Source organism: Ursus americanus, chromosome 19 (assembly GCF_024610735.1).
Source record: "Ursus americanus isolate L20-20 chromosome 19, mUrsAme1.1.p, whole genome shotgun sequence".
NCBI classification, from domain to species: Eukaryota; Metazoa; Chordata; class Mammalia; order Carnivora; family Ursidae; genus Ursus; species Ursus americanus.
The window spans coordinates 59967778-59981591 of record NC_142145.1 but is presented as its reverse complement, the minus strand read 5'-3'; positions in this window follow the sequence as shown (position 1 = coordinate 59981591).

Sequence of the window (13814 nt, the reverse complement as noted above, 5' to 3'; positions counted from 1 at the left end):
GAACCCTAACCCTAACCCTAACCCTACCCGAACCCTAACCCTAAAACAAACCCTAACCGTAAACCTAACCCTAACCTGAAGCCGAACCCTAACCCTAACCCTACCCGAACCCTAACCCTAAACCAAACCCTAAACCTAACCCTAACCCTACCCGAACCCTAACCCTAAACCAAACCCTAACCCTAAACCTAACCCGAACCCTAACCATAACCCTCACCCGAATCCTAACCTAAACCCTAACCCTAACCCTAACCCTAACATGAACAGAAACCCGAAACCTAACCCTAACCCTAACCCTAACACGAACACTAAACCTAACCCTAACCATAACCATAACGTGAACCCTAACCCTAACCCTAACCCTAACCCGAACCCTAACCCTAACCCTATCCCTAACCGGAAACCTAACCCTAACCCTAACCCTAACCCTAACCCGAACCCGAACCCGAACCCCTAACCCTAACCCTAACCCTAACCCTACAAGAACCCTAACCCTAACCCTAAAACTAACCCGTACCCTGGCCCTAACTCAAACCCTAACCCGAACCCTAACCCTAACCCTAAGCCTAACTCAAACCCTAACCCGAACCCTAACCCTAACCCGAACCCGAACCCTTCCCTAACCCTAACCCATACCCGAACCCTAAACCTAACCCTACCCGAACCCTAACCCTAACCCAAACCCTAACCCTAACCCGAACCCTAACCGTAACCCTAACCCTAACCCGTACCCTCACCCTAACCCTAATCCCTAAACACTGACCTTGACCCTAACCCTAACCCTGACACTGACCCTGACCCTAACCCTAACCCGAACCCTGACCGGAACCTGAAGCCTAACCCTGACGCGAACCTGAACCCGAACCCAAACCCCGAACCTGAACCCGAAACCAAACCCCTAACCCTAAGCCTAACCCTAACCCGAACCCTTACATGAACCCAAACCCTAATGCGAACCCTCACCCGAACCCTAACCTGAACCCTACACCTAAACCGAACCCGAACCTGACCCGAACCCTAATCACGAAACCTAACCCTGACCCTGACCATGACCCTCACACTAACCCTCACCCTAAACCCTCAAACCTGACCCTGAACCTAACCTTAAACTTGACCCTGACCCTGACCCTAACCCTAAACCCTGACACTGACCCTGACCCTCACCCTAACCCGAACCCTGACCCTAACCCTAACCTGAACACTAACCCTAACCCTAACCCTAACCCAAACCCTAACCGTAACCCTAACCCTAACCCGAAAACTAACCCTAACCCTAACCCTAACCCTAACCCTAACCATAATCGGAACCCGAACACTAACCCTAACCCGAACCCTAACCCTAACCCTAACGTGAACCCGAACCCGAATCCAAAACCTAACCCTAAACCGAACCCTAACTCTAACCCTAACCCTAACCCTAACCTAACCCTAACCCTAACCCGAACCCTAACCCTAACCCTAACCGTAATCCTAACCCGAACGCTAACCCTAAACCGAATCGTAACCCTAACCCTAACCGTAACCCTAACCCTAACCCTAACCCTAACCATAACCCGAACCCGAAACCTAACCCTAACCCTAACCCTAACCCTAACCCTAACGCTACCCAAACCCTAACCCTAAACCAAACCCTAACCCTAAGCCTAACCCTCACCCTAACCCGAACTCTAACCCTAACCATAACCCCAACCCGAAACCTAACCCTAACAGTAACCCTAACGCGAAACCTAACCCTAACCCGAACACTAACCCTAACCCTAATCCTCACCGTAACCCTAACCCTAACCCTAACCCTAACCCTAACAGTAACCCTAACCCTAACCCTAACCCTAAACCTAACCCTAACCCTAACCCGAACCGTAACCATAACCCTAACCCTAACCTTAACCTGAAACCGAACGCTAACCGAAACCTGACCCGAACCAGAACACTAAACCTGACGCGAATTTGAACCCAAAACCTAACCCGAACCCGAACCCCGAACCCGAACCCCTAACCCTAACCCTAACCCTAACCCTACAAGAACCCTAACCCTAACCCTAAAACTAACCCGAACCCTGGCCCTAACTCAAACCCTAACCCAAACCCTAACCCTAACCCTAACCCTAAACCTAACTCAAACCCTAACCCGAACCCTAACTCTAACCCGAACCCGAACCCTTCCCTAACCCTAACCCATACCCGAACCCTAACCCTAACCGTCCCCGAACCCTAACCCTAACCCAAAACCTAACCCTAACCCGAACCCTAACCGTAACCCTAACCCTAACCCGTACCCTCATCCTAACCCTAATCCCTAAACACTGACCTTGACCCTAACCCTAACCCTGACACTGACCCTGACCCTAACCCTAACCCTAACCCTGACGCGAACATCAACACGAAACCTAACCCGAACCCTAACCCGAACCCTAACCCTAACCCTAACCCTAAACCTAACCCTCACCCGAACCCTAACACGAACACTAACCCTAACCCTGACTCTAACACTAACATTAAACTTAACCCTAACCCGAATCTGAGCCCTAACTCTAACCCTAACCTATCCGAACCCTAACCCTAACCCAAACCCTAACCGTAACCCTAACCCGAACACTAACCCTAACCCTAACCCTAACCCTAACCCTATCCGAACCCTAACCCTAACCCAAACCCTAACCGTAACCCTAACCCTAACCCGAACACTAACCCTAACCCTAACCCTAACCCTAACCCTAACCCTAACCATAATCGGAATCCGAACACTAACCCTAACCCGAACCCTAACCCTAACCCTAACGCTACCCGAACCCTAACCCTAAACCAAACCCTAACCCTAAGCCTAACCCTAACCCTAACCCTAACTCAAACCCTAACCCGAACCCTAACCCGAACCCTAACCCTAAACCTAACCCTAACTTAACCCTAACCCGAACCCGAACGCTAACCCTAACCCTAACCCTAACCCGTACCCTAACCCGAACCCGAACCCTTACCCGAACCCTAACCCTAAACTGAACCGTAACCCTAACCCGAACCCTAGTCCTAAACCGAAAGCTAACCCTAACCTGAACCCTAAAAGGACCCTAAACCTAACCCTAACCCTCAGCCTAACCCGAATCCGAATTCTAACCCTAACTTAACCCTTACCCTAACCCTAACCCGAACACTAACCCTGACGTGAACTTGAACCCGAACCCTAAACTTAAACCAAACCCTAACCCTAACACTAACCCTCAGCCTAACCCGAACCCTAACCCTAACCATAAACCTAACCCTAAACCTCAGCCTAACCCTAACCCTAAACCTAACCCTAACCCGAACACAAACCCTAACCCTAAGCCTAAACCGAATCCGAACCCTAACCCTAACCCTAACCCTAATCCTAACCCTGAACCTAACCCTAACCCCAAACCCTAAAACCTGACCCTGACCCTAACCCTAACCATGACCCTCACCCTAATCCTAACGCTGACCCTGACACTGACCCTAATCCCTAAACCCTGACCCTGATCCTAACCCTAACCCGAACCCTAAACCTAACCAGAACCCTAACCCTAAGCTGAAACCTAACCCTAACCCGAACCCTAACCGTAACCCTAACCCTAACCCTAACCCTAAAACTAACCCGACCCTAACCCTAACCCTAACCCGAACCCTAACCATAACCCGTACCGTAACCCGAACCCGAACCCGAACCCTTACCCGAAACCTAACCCTAAGCCGAACCCTAACCCGAACACTAACCCTAACCCCATCCCTAACCCGAACCGGAACCCGACGCGAACTGTCAACCGAACACGAACCCTAACCCTAACCCTGACACTGACCCTGACCCTGATCCTGACCATGACCCTGACCCTAATCCTAACCCTAAACCCTAATACCTGACCCTGACCCCAAACCTAACCCTGACCCTGACCCTGACTCTAAACCCTAAACCCTGACCCTGACCCTGACCCTACCCTAACCCGAACCCTGACCGGAACCCGAACCCTAACCCTGACATGAATCTGAACACGAACCCTAACCCTAACCCGAACCCGAATCCCTAACACGAACCCAAACCCGAACCCCTAACCCAAACCCTAACCCTAACCCGAACCCTAGCCCTAACCCGAACCCGAATCCTAACCAGAACTCTAACCCTAACCCTAACCATACCCGAAATATAACCCTAAACCTAACCCTAACCCGAACCCTAACCCTAACCCGTACCCTAACACGAACCCTAACCCAAAACCTAACCCTAACAGTAACCCTAACCCTAACCCTCTCCTAATCCTAACCCTTACCCTAACCCTTACTCGAACCCGAACCTGAAACGCAACCCGAACCCTAAACCTAACACTAACCCTAACCCTCAGCCTAACACGAACCTGAACCCGAATCCTAACCGTAACCCTACTCGAAACAGAACCCTAACCCAAACCCTAACCCTAAACCGAACCATAACCCTAACCAGAACCCTAGCCCTAACCCGAACCCTAACCTTAATCCTAACCCTAACACGAAACCTAACCCTAACCCTAACCCGAACCCTAACCTTAACATGAACCTGAACCCGAAACCTAACCCTAACCCTAACCCTAACACGAAAACTAACCCTAACCCTAACCCTAACGCTAACGCGAACCCTAACCATAACCCTAACCCTAACCTTAACCCGAAACCGAACCCTAACCCGAACCCTAACCCTAACCCGAACCCTAACCCGAACCATAACCCTAACCCTAACCCTAAACCTGACCCTGACCCTTACCCTGACCCTAAACCCTAAACCCTGACCCTGACCCTGACCCTAACCCTAAACCGAACCCTGACCCGATCCTGAACACTAACCGTGATGCGAACTTGAACCCGAACCTGAACGCGAACCCCTAACCTGACCCCAAACCCGAACCCCTAACCCTAACCCTAACCCGAAACCTAACCCTAACCCGAACCCTAACCCGAACACCAATTCGAACCCTAACCCTAACCCTAACCCTAACCGAAAACGAACCCGAACCCGAACCATAACCCAAACGCGAACCCTAACCCGAACCCGAACCCTATCCCTAACTCTAAACTTAAACCCTAAAACCTCACCGTGACCCAAACACTAACCCTGATCCTGACCATGAACCTGACCCTGACCCTAGACCCTAAACCCTGACGCTGACCCTGACCCTAACCCAAACCCAAAACCTGACCTGAACCCTAACCCTAACCCTAACCCTAACCCTACCCGAACCCTAACCCTAAAACAAACCCTAACCGTAAACCTAACCCTAACCTGAAGCCGAACCCTAACCCTAACCCTACCCGAAACCTAACCCTAAACCAAACCCTAAACCTAACCCTAACCCTACCCGAACCCTAACCCTAAACCAAACCCTAACCCTAAACCTAACCCGAACCCTAACCCTAACCCTCACCCGAATCCTAACCTAAACCCTAACCCTAACCCTAACCCTAACATGAACAGAAACCCGAAACCTAACCCTAACCCTAACCCTAACACGAACACTAAACCTAACCCTAACCCTAACCATAACGTGAACCCTAACCCTAACCCTAACCCTAACCCTAACCCTGACCCGGACCCTACCCTAACCCGAACCCTGACCGGAACCCGAACCCTAACCCTGACATGAATCTGAACACGAACCCTAACCCTAACCCGAACCCGAATCCCTAACACGAACCCAAACCCGAACCCCTAACCCGAACCCTAACCCTAACCCGAACCCTAGCCCTAACCAGAACCCGAATCCTAACCAGAACTCTAACCCTAACCCTAACCATACCCGAAATATAACCCTAAACCTAACCCTAACCCGAACCCTAACCCTAACCCGTACCCTAACACGAACCCTAACCCAAAACCTAACCCTAACAGTAACCCTAACCCTAACTCTCTCCTAATCCTAACCCTTACCCTAACCCTTACTCGAACCCGAACCTGAAACGTAACCCGAACCCTAAACCTAACACTAACCCTAACCCTCAGCCTAACACGAACCTGAACCCGAATCCTAACCGTAACCCTACTCGAAACAGAACCCTAACCCAAACCCTAACCCTAAACCGAACCATAACCCTAACCAGAACCCTAGCCCTAACCCGAACCCTAACCTTAATCCTAACCCTAACACGAAACCTAACCCTAACCCTAACCCGAACCCTAACCTTAACATGAACCTGAACCCGAAACCTAACCCTAACCCTAACCCTAACACGAAAACTAACCCTAACCCTAACCCTAACGCTAACGCGAACCCTAACCATAACCCTAACCCTAACCTTAACCCGAAACCGAACCCTAACCCGAACCCTAACCCTAACCCGAACCCTAACCCGAACCATAACCCTAACCCTAACCCTAAACCTGACCCTGACCCTTACCCTGACCCTAAACCCTAAACCCTGACCCTGACCCTGACCCTAACCCTAAACCGAACCCTGACCCGAACCTGAACACTAACCGTGATGCGAACTTGAACCCGCACCTGAACGCGAACCCCTAACCTGACCCCAAACCCGAACCCCTAATCCTAACCCTAACCCTAAACCTAACCCTAACCCGAACCCTAACCCGAACACCAATTCGAACCCTAACCCTAACCCTAACCCTAACCGAAAACGAACCCGAACCCGAACCATAACCCAAACGCGAACCCTAACCCGAACCCGAACCCTATCCCTAACTCTAAACTTAAACCCTAAAACCTCACCGTGACCCAAACACTAACCCTGATCCTGACCATGAACCTGACCCTGACCCTAGACCCTAAACCCTGACGCTGACCCTGACCCTAACCCAAACCCAAAACCTGACCTGAACCCTAACCCTAACCCTAACCCTAACCCTACCCGAACCCTAACCCTAAAACAAACCCTAACCGTAAACCTAACCCTAACCTGAAGCCGAACCCTAACCCTAACCCTACCCGAACCCTAACCCTAAACCAAACCCTAAACCTAACCCTAACCCTACCCGAACCCTAACCCTAAACCAAACCCTAACCCTAAACCTAACCCGAACCCTAACCATAACCCTCACCCGAATCCTAACCTAAACCCTAACCCTAACCCTAACCCTAACATGAACAGAAACCCGAAACCTAACCCTAACCCTAACCCTAACACGAACACTAAACCTAACCCTAACCCTAACCATAACGTGAACCCTAACCCTAACCCTAACCCTCACCCTAACCCGAACTCTAACCCTAACCATAACCCCAAACCGAAACCTAACCCTAACAGTAACCCTAACCCGAAACCTAACCCTAACCCGAACACTAACCCTAACCCTAATCCTCAGCCTAACCCGAACCGGAACCCTAACGCTAACCCTACCTGAAGCCTAATCCTAAACCAAACCCTAACCCTAAACCTAACCCTAACCCTAACCCGAACCGTAACCATAACCCTAACCCTAACCTTAACCCGAAACCGAACGCTAACCGAAACCTGACCCGAACCAGAACACTAAACCTGACGCGAATTTGAACCCAAAACCTAACCCGAACCCGAACCCCGAACCCGAACCCCTAACCCTAACCCTAACCCTAACCCTACAAGAACCCTAACCCTAACCCTAAAACTAACCCGAACCCTGGCCCTAACTCAAACCCTAACCCGAACCCTAACCCTAACCCTAACCCTAACTCAAACCCTAACCCGAACCCTAACCCTAACCCGAACCCGAACTCTTCCCTAACCCTAACCCATACCCGAACCCTAACCCTAACCCTAACCCTAACCCGAACCCTAACCGTAACCCTAACCCTAACCCGTACCCTCACCCTAACCCTAATCCCTAAACACTGACCTTGACCCTAACCCTAACCCTGACACTGACCCTGACCCTAACCCTAACCCTGACACTGACCCTGACCCTAACCCTAACCCGAACCCTGACCGGAACCTGAAGCCTAACCCTGACGCGAACCTGAACCCGAACCCAAACACCGAACCTGAACCCGAAACCAAACCCCTAACCCTAAGCCTAACCCTAACCCGAACCCTTACATGAACACAAACCCTAATGCGAACCCTCACCCGAACCCTAACCCGAACCCTATCCCTAAACCGAACCCGAACCTGACCAGAACCCTAATCACGAAACCTAACCCTGACCCTGACCATGACCCTGACCCTAACCCTCACCCTAAACACTTAAACCTGACCCTGAACCTAACCTTAAACCTGACCCTGACCCTGACCCTAAACCCTAAACCCTGACACTGACCCTGACCCTCACCCTAACACGAACCTGACCCGAACCTGAACACTAACCCTGACGCGAACATCAACCCGAAACCTAACCCGAATCCTAACCCGAACCCTAACCCTAACCCTAAACCTAACCCTAACCCGAACCCTAACCCTAACCATAATCGGAACCCGAAGCCTAACCCTAACCCGAACCCTAACCCTAACCCTAACGCGAACCCGAACCCGAATCCAAACCCTAACCCTAACCCGAACCCTAACCCGAACTCTAACCCTAACCCTAACCCTAACCCTAAACCTAAACTACCCTAACCCTAACCCGAACCCTAACCCTAACCCTAACCGTAAACCTAACCCAAACGCTAACCCTAACCCGAATCGTAACCCTAACCCTAACCGTAACCCTAACCCTAACCCTAACCATAACCCGAACCCGAAACTTAACCCTAACCCGAACCCTAACCCTAACCCGACCCTAACCATAACCCTATCCCTAACCGGAAACCTAACCCTAACCCTAACCCGAACCCGAAACCGAACCCTAACCCTAACACTATCCCTAACCGGAAACCTAACCCTAACCCTAACCCGAACCCTAACCCTAACCCTAACCCTAACCATAACCCTAACCCTAATCCGAACACTAACCCTAAACCTAACCCTAACCCTAACTCTAACCCTAACCCGAACCCGAAGCCAAACACTAACCATAACCCAAACGATACCCAAACCCGAACCCTAAACCAAAACCGATCCCGCAACCTAACCCTAACCCGAAACCTAACCCTAACCCTAACCCTAACCCTATCCCTAACCGGAAACCTAACCCTAACCCTAACCCGAACCCTAACCCTAAACCTAACCCAAAACCGAACCCGAACCCTAACCCTAACTGTAACCCTAACCCGAACACTAAACCTAACCCGACCCTAACCCTAACCCTATCCCTAACCTGAAACCTAACCCAAACCCGAACCCGAACCCGAACAATAACCCTAACCCTAACCCTAACCCAAACCCTAACCCTAACACGAACCCAAACCCGAACCCGAACCCAAAATCTAACCCTAACCCGAACGCTAACCCAAACCCGAACCCTAACCCAAATCCTAACCCTAAACTTAACCCTAAAACGAACCCGAACCCTAAACCGAACCCTAACCCTAACCCTAACCCTAACCCTAAACCTAACCCAAAACCGAACCCGAACCCTAACCCTAACCGTAACCCTAAGCCGAACACTAAACCTAACCCGACCCTAACCCTAACCCTATCCCTAACCTGAAACCTAACCCTAACCCTAACCCGAACCCGAACACTAACCCTAACCCTAAAACATAACCCGAACCCTAACCCTAACCCGAACCCTAACCCTAACCCTAACCCTAATGAGAACCCGAACCTGAATCCAAACCCTAACCCTAACCCAAACCCTAACCCGAACCCTAACCCTAAGCCTAACCCGAACCCTAACCCGAACCCGAACCCGAACCGTAACCCTAACCCTAACCCTAACCCTAACCTGAACCCTAACCCTAACCCTAATTCTTACCCTAAGCCTAACCCGAACCCGAACCCTAACCCTACCCGTAACCCTAACCCGAACACTAAACCTAACCTGACCCTAACCCTAACCCTATCCCTAACCTGAAACCTAACCCTAACCCTAAACGTAACCCGAACCCGAACCCTAACCCTAACCCTAACCCTAACACGAACCCTAACCCTAACCCTAACCCGAACCCTAACCCGAAACCGAACCCGAACCCTAACCCTAACCCTAACCAGAACCCTAACCCTAACCCTTACTCTAACCCTAACCCGAACCCGACCCCTAACCCGAAACCGAACCCGAACCCTAACCCTAACCCGAACCCTATCCTAACCCGAAACCTAACCCGAACCCTAACCCGAACCCGAACCCTAACCCTAACCCGAACCCTAACCCGAAAACGAACCCTAACCCGAACCCTAACCCTAACCGTAACCCTAACCCTAACCCAAACACTAACCCTAACCTGACCCAAACCCTAACCCTATCCCTAACCTGAAACCTTACCCGAACCCTAACCCGAAACCGAACCCGAACCCTAACCCTAACCCGAACCCGAACCCTAACCCTAACCCGAACCCTAACACGAACCCTAACCCTAACCCGAACCCGAACCCTAACCCGAAACCGAACCCGAACCCTAACCCTAACCCTACAAGAACCCTAACCCTAACCCTAAAACTAACCCGAAACCTGGCCCTAACTCAAACCCTAACCCGAACCCTAACCCTAACCCTAACTCAAACCCTAACCCGAACCCTAACCCTAACCCGAACCCGAACCCTTCCCTAACCCTAACCCATACCCGAACCCTAAACCTAACCCTACCCGAACCCTAACCCTAACCCAAACCCTAACCCTAACCCGAACCCTAACCGTAACCCTAACCCTAACCCGTACCCTCACCCTAACCCTAATCCCTAAACACTGACCTTGACCCTAACCCTAACCCTGACACTGACCCTGACCCTAACCCTAACCCGAACCCTGACCGGAACCTGAAGCCTAACCCTGACGCGAACCTGACCCCGAACCCAAACCCCGAACCTGAACCCGAAACCAAACCCCTAACCCTAAGCCTAACCCTAACCCGAACCCTTACATGAACCCAAACCCTAATGCGAACCCTCACCCGAACCCTAACCCGAACCCTATCCCTAAACCGAACCCGAACCTGACCCGAACCCTAATCACGAAACCTAACCCTGACCCTGACCATGACCCTGACCCTAACCCTCACCCTAAACCCTCAAACCTGACCCTGAACCTAACCTTAAACCTGACCCTGACCCTGACCCTAAACCCTAAACCCTGACACTGACCCTGACCCTCACCCTAACCCGAACCCTGACCCGAACCTGAACACTAACCCTGACGCGAACATCAACCCGAAACCTAACCCGAACCCGAACCCTAACCCTAACCCGAACCCTAACCCTAACCCTAACCCTAACCCTCACCCGAACCCTAACACGAACGCTAACCCTAACCCTGACTCTAACACTAACATTAAACTTAACCCTAACCCGAATCTGAGCCCTAACTCTAACCCTAACCCTATCCGAACCCTAACCCTAACCCAAACCCTAACCGTAACCATAACCCGAACACTAACCCTAATCCTAACCCTAACCCTAACCCTAACCCAAACCCTAACCGTAACCCTAACCCGAACACTAACCCTAATCCTAACCCTAACCCTAAACCTAACCCTAACCCTAACCCGAACCCTAACCCGAAACCGAACCCGAACCCTAACCCTAACCCTAACCAGAACCCTAACCCTAACCCTTACTCTAACCCTAACCCGAACCCGACCCCTAACCCGAAACCGAACCCGAACCCTAACCCTAACCCGAACCCTATCCTAACCCAAAACCTAACCCGAACCCTAACCCGAACCCGAACCCTAACCCTAACCCGAACCCTAACCCGAAAACGAACCCTAACACGAACCCTAACCCTAACCGTAACCCTAACCCTAACCCGAACACTAACCCTAACCTGACCCAAACCCTAACCCTATCCCTAACCTGAAACCTTACCCGAACCCTAACCCGAAACCGAACCCGAACCCTAACCCTAACCCGAACCCGAACCCTAACCCTAACCCGAACCCTAACACGAACCCTAACCCTAACCCGAACCCGAACCCTAACCCGAAACCGAACCCGAACCCTAACCCTAACCCTACAAGAACCCTAACCCTAACCCTAAAACTAACCCGAAACCTGGCCCTAACTCAAACCCTAACCCGAACCCTAACCCTAACCCTAACTCAAACCCTAACCCGAACCCTAACCCTAACCCGAACCCGAACCCTTCCCTAACCCTAACCCATACCCGAACCCTAACCCTAACCCTACCCGAACCCTAACCCTAACCCAAATCCTAACCCTAACCCGAACCCTAACCGTAACCCTAACCCTAACCCGAATACTACCCCAAACCCTAACCCTAACCGTAACCCTAACCATTACCCGTACCGTAACCCGAACCCGAACCCGAACCCGAACCCTTACCCGAAACCTAACCCTAAGCCGAACCCTAACCCGAACACTAACCCTAACCCCATCCCTAACCCGAACCGGAACCCGACGCGAACTGTCAACCGAACACGAACCCTAACCCTGACACTGACCCTGATCCTGACCATGACCCTGACCCTAATCCTAACCCTAAACCCTAATACCTGACCCTGACCCCAAACCTAACCCTGACCCTGACCCTGACTCTAAACCCTAAACCCTGACCCTGACCCTGACCCTACCCTAACCCGAACCCTGACCGGAACCCGAACCATAACCCTGACATGAATCTGAACCCGAACCCTAACCCTAACCCGAACCCGAATCAATAACAAGAACTCAAACCCGAACCCCTAACCCGAACCCTAACCCTAACCCTAACCCTAACCCTAACCCTAACCCTATCCGAACCCTAACCCTAACACTAACCCTAACCCTAACCCTAACCCTAACTCAAACCCGAACCCCTAACCCGAACCCTAACCCTAACCCGAACCCTAGCCCTAACCCGAACCCTAACCCTAACCCTAAAACAAACCCTAACCGTAAACCTAACCCTAACCTGAAGCCGAACCCTAACCCTAACCCTACCCGAACCCTAACCCTAAACCAAACCCTAAACCTAACCCTAACCCTAACCCTAACCCTAACCCTAACCCCAACCCGAAACCTAACCCTAACAGTAACCCTAACCCGAAACCTAACCCTAACCCGAACACTAACCCTAACCCTAATCCTCAGCCTAACCCGAACCCGAACCCTAACGCTAACCCTACCTGAACCCTAATCCTAAACCAAACCCTAACCCTAAACCTAACCCTAACCCTAACCCGAACCGTAACCATAACCCTAACCCTAACCTTAACCCGAAACCGAACGCTAACCGAAACCTGACCCGAACCAGAACACTAAACCTGACGCGAATTTGAACCCAAAACCTAACCCGAACCCGAACCCCGAACCCGAACCCCTAACCCTAACCCTAACCCTAACCCTACAAGAACCCTAACCCTAACCCTAAAACTAACCCGAACCCTGGCCCTAACTCAAACCCTAACCCGAACCCTAACCCTAACCCTAACTCAAACCCTAACCCGAACCCTAACCCTAACCCGAACCCGAACCCTTCCCTAACCCTAACCCATACCCGAACCCTAACCCTAACCCTACCCGAACCCTAACCCTAACCCAAACCCTAACCCTAACCCGAACCCTAACTGTAACCCTAACCCTAACCCGTACCCTCACCCTAACCCTAATCCCTAAACACTGACCTTGACCCTAACCCTAACCCTGACACTGACCCTGACCCTAACCCTAACCCGAACCCTGACCGGAACCTGAAGCCTAACCCTGACGCGAACCTGAACCCGAACCCAAACCCCGAACCTGAACCCGAAACCAAACCCCTAACCCTAAGCCTAACCCTAACCCGAACCCTTACATGAACCCAAACCCTAATGCGAACCCTCACCCGAACGCTAACCCGAACCCTATCCCTAAACCGAACCCGAACCTGACCCGAACCC